Here is a 4854-nt window from a genome sequence, read left to right as displayed (position 1 = left end):
TTTCTTTTCTCCTAGTCCAAAACCTCAATGGTTCCCGCCCAACTGACGCAACAATCCGTAGCCGAAAGGCACGACAACGTCATCTCCTCAAAAGGCATCTCCATGGATCCAACTAAAGTCCAAACTGTGCTAGAGTCGCAAACTCCGTGTTCGTTACGAGATGTGCAATGTTTCCTAGGCTTTGCTAACTTCTACCGCAAGTTTATACAAGATTACTCGAAAATTATTTTACCTCTCACACAGCTTACCAAGAAGGGACAGTCATTTCTTTCGTCCAATGAAGTGGACATGGCTTTTATACATCTTAAGAAAGCCTTTACATCAGCTCCTATTCTAGCTCATGTGGATACAAACAAACCATTCATCATGGAGGCCAATGCATCGGATTTCGCCCTCAGTAGCATCCTTTCACAACAAGGAGATAAAGAAAAGTTACATCTTGTGGCTTTCCACTCACACAAATTTGATGTCGCGGATATTAACTACGAGATACATGACAAGGAGTTATTAGCCATCGTGGATTCACTTGTGCAATGGTGGCACTTCTGAGAGGGCTCTCCTCATCCGGTCATCGTCTTCAATGATCACAAAAATCTTGCTTACTTCCCGAACGCTCACTTACTAAATCAACGGCAAGCTCGGTGGGCCCAATTCCTTACACGTTTTGACTTCAAAATCACATATCAGTCGAGGAAGCAGCAAGGAAAAGCAAATGCACTATCACGACGTTCATATCTTGCACCTCATCGGAGTGATCCAGCATTTGATAATCAAAAGCAGGTAATCTTGGGACCAACACGTTTGCACACAACGCGGAGTTTTCACACTCCACTAGATTCCCGGATTATGGATGCCATACGTGCAAAGTTGAAGACGGATAGTTTTGCTCAAGCCATTCTAGCACAAATTGATGCCTCTCGAGCATCCTGTTCCCAGTCTCAACAACCAGGTATGGACTACTGATAATTTGAATATCATGATGGTTTTTTATTCTTTAAAAAACTCCTGTATGTTCCCGATTGCTCCTGTCGCCTTCAAATCGTCCAAAATTGTCACGACACCCATACAATTGGACATTTCGGTAGTACTAAGACGTTGGATCTAGTTTGACGATCCTTTTGGTGGCCCCATATACGACGTTTTGTCGACGACTATGTTCGGACCTATGATGCTTGTTGCCAAGCAAAGATGCCACGACATCATTCATATGGCTTGTTGGAATCCTTACCAATTCCAAGTAAGCTGTGGCAATCCATTTGTCTTGATTTTATCACAGATTTTCCAGTCTCGAAGGGTTTTGATGCCATCTTAACCGCCGTCGATTGATATACTAAGATGACACATTTTGTGCCTTGTACTAAGGCCATCACTTGTGAGGAAACCGCAACCCTTGTCATGTGTGAGGTATTTTGGCATCATGGCCTCCCAGACAGTATCATCAGTGACCGAGGACCTCAATTCGTCTCCAAATTTTGGAAGAGCCTTATGCAGATCGTCATCGGCTTCCCTCCTCTTTTGCCATCAGAGATCGAGTATGGCTCTTATGTCGTCACATCAAGACAACTTAATCGTGCGACAAATTGGATTATCGACGACTCGGTCCTTTCCGTATTACCGACAAGATTAATGATGTCACGTTCCGCCTTGATCTTCCTTTGCACTTTCAGATACATCCAGTCTTCCATAGTTCTCTTCTCGAACCTTATCAGGCCAACACTATTCCCGATCGTGTTACACCACTGCCGCCCCCACTTGAGTTGGACTTCGGCCCGAAGTATGAAGTTGTTGTCGTCCTGAACAAACTTTATTATTTGGTCGATTGTCTCGGCTATAGTCCGAGCGAACGTACTTGGGAACCCGTCGAGCATGTCGCCAATGCTTAGGATCTTCTTGCTGATTTCCACCGAAAGTATCCGGACAAACCCGGTCTACAATCAGCACTGACTCGTGACACTCGTCAGCTCCCTTATGTTATATGGATCAAGCTCTTGACCATTACATTATCTATTGTAATACGTAGGATATTATTTTCATTTAAGTTTTACTATAGAAAATTATTGTATATTCCATATTTCTCTGGAACATTCTAGAAGCTTCAGGACTATTCCTGTGAACACTATAAAAAGAGGCACAAAGCATTATATCGAACCAAATTGGTTCAACACCAGTCTTAAGCCACATAGTTATTTTGTACTTATTCTTCACATAATATTATCTGTTATCATCTCTCTCTCTCTCTCTCTCTCTCTCTCTCTCTCTCTCTCTCTCTCTCGTGAGTCTTACGTAGTCCGTCCTCTTGGTACTAATAGTACTTCCCTTCTTTAGTAATAATTCTCTCTCTGTTTTAGTACTATTCCTGACAGTTTCTTTCCCTTTAAACCGAACCGAAATGAATCTAACCATTTATATAAAACAAAAAGTAAACCAAATTGTTTACGAACTCTCAAGCCATTTAAACCAAACCATTTAAGAAACGGTAAACCAAACCATTTAGGACAAAGTTGAAAACTAAACCAAACCATTTAAAATAAAAGATTTAAACCTAAGCATTTTAAGTCAAGCTAATTAAAAATCAAAATAAACAAAAATACATTAAATTAAATAAGCATTTAAGTTAAATTTATTAAATCAACGAAAAAACATTAATTAAACCATTAAATTAACAAACTATTAAGGGAAAAAAATAGTTAACGAAAAACTAATAAATCTTTAAACCAAACCATTTAAACCAATAAACCCGAGTTTTAGAACCAAACCGAATTCTTTAAAAAAAAAAATAGAACCAATAAACTACTGGCGGATAGCTATGTATGTATGTATGTATATACATAGATATGGATAGCTAGGATGAATGCCTAAAAAGCATCTCATGTTTTTTGACAAAGAGACCATCGCCATGGAACATGCAAGTATGAGAACTTGTTGGGTGGGGGACAGGACAGTGTGGAGAATCTGATGAAAAGTGTGTGTGTGTGTATATATATATACAACGACGTTAGTGAGTGGATGGTGGGTGAGTCCAGGATTGATAGTTGAGCTGGCCGCGGAGAATCGTCTTCATTGGATGGATTGATAGTTCAGGATGGATGGATGAATGAATGGATGGTGGATAACAGCGTGGAAAGATAGATGCCTGGACACATCATTATCATCATCATCATCATCATCATCATCATCATCATCATCATCATCATCATCATTCGTGAGAGCCATCGGAATCATTCAAATACATACACGTATAAAATACTTGGCTTGCTTCTTACGCATTCTTAAGTCCTGGAAGTTGCCATGGCGGCTCATCAGCTACACCACCAGAGCGACGTAGCAGGATATCCTCCACCAGGTTATTATATTATACATACATACATACATACATCATTATTATTATTATTAGTATACCACACACCAAATTAATATTAGATTTTTGTTGAACTTCATTGATTCGCACAAAACTACAGTGATGATTCATTTCCCTCAACCTACTAATTAATTAGGAGTTTGATTTGATGCAGCCACCAAATTTTAATTTTACAAAGAAACTAGGCTAAATTGCTTTGCACTGTACATTCATTAATTACATACCAGGCTACCCTCTGCCTCATGCTGCGCAGCAGCAACCGGCGCCAATTGGCATCTCTGCAACGGCCAACAAGATTAGACTGTCATCGGATCGCCCCCAATCAAGGAATGGCCCCCAAGACAAAGGATTCGTCAAGGGATGGTTTGTTTTCTGCTCCCATCAAATCCTCCTAATCTCCTGCAATCAGCACGTAATATATATATATTGGGCAATAAACTAAATTGATCTTTTTGGTTGATGATGTCTACAGCTTGGCTGCCCTCTGTTGCTGTTGTATACTTGAAGAATGCTGCTTTTGAGCTTCATACTGTAGTATTATTAATCTACAAAAAGACTTACAGGCTTCGCAAATGATGTATTATTGTTATTATTTCTGATTATTAGGACGTGAAATCGAACAATTAATTCTTCTTTAATGTTGTTCTACACCATCACAAGATACTAATAATTGATTGATTGTATGAGTGTTTATTCCATATTCTTCTCTCCCTTAAAATTAGAATGGAAAAAATCAATCTCCATTGCATGTGGATGTGACCATCTTCCAGATATGTCTGCTGGGCATGTTAACCAAAGGGCGGGCTTGCTAATCAGAAACATCTATCTCCTTTAATCTCCGATTTGGGTGAAATAGATTTGTCTCGCCGAGAGGAATCCAAAGACACCTTATTGGGCCACCCAACAAAATGCGAAACCATACACTAAGGGTTACAAACATTAGAGGTTATGGAGAGGTTGTAGTAGCGTTCGGGATATGCACAACAAATGCCAATAAACATGCTAGATGATTTAAAGATTACCTAAGATTATTGTGACTTATCCTTTGAACACAAATCACGTGGAAAAAGTAAGAATACCAATTTGGTTGATGACGAGCTTGCTTATATGGGATTATAAAAGATACCTATAAATTGTAATTGTGTATTATATTATGAAACAAATAGCTAGCTAAAAACATGTGAAAAACAGTTACGTGCTATTATAGCTAACATGTAGCTCAGTAATTGATTTGTAATCACCCATTCGTTTAGTTGTTTCTTTAGTAAGTGGGCATATTGATAAATTCAAGAATAGATTGTTCTGAAGTGTAAGGAAAACCATTTTCATAATTATGAATTAATAAAGGCCTATGTACTTAAGGCCATATGTATGATTTTAAGGAAGATTCTAAAAACTTAAACATGGCCGATTTATAAGGAATAAAGTGAAGTTGCGGACAATACCATTAAAGATTAAAGAGTGTGAAGTAAAGAAGAAGAAGAAGACAATATCAA

The 4854-nt window shown here is 38.7% G+C and overlaps 1 long non-coding RNA gene across 1 annotated transcript; it reads left to right on the top strand.

Moving 5' to 3' along the window:
- Positions 1–3239: 3239 nt before the first annotated feature.
- Positions 3240–4643, top strand: LOC147853961 (uncharacterized). Its single transcript, XR_015531196.1, has 3 exons — positions 3240–3343; positions 3586–3721; positions 3831–4643. It is a non-coding gene; the product is annotated as an uncharacterized LOC147853961 (long non-coding RNA).
- Positions 4644–4854: the final 211 nt, after the last annotated feature.

This window comes from Azolla caroliniana, unplaced genomic scaffold (genome assembly GCF_043228905.1).
Source record: "Azolla caroliniana isolate FFs.n. ecotype wild unplaced genomic scaffold, voAzoCaro1.0.p SCAF_16, whole genome shotgun sequence".
In the NCBI taxonomy this organism is placed as follows: domain Eukaryota; kingdom Viridiplantae; phylum Streptophyta; class Polypodiopsida; order Salviniales; family Salviniaceae; genus Azolla; species Azolla caroliniana.
Note: the sequence above shows the minus strand (reverse complement) of the source record. Positions and strands in the feature narration are given on the sequence as shown.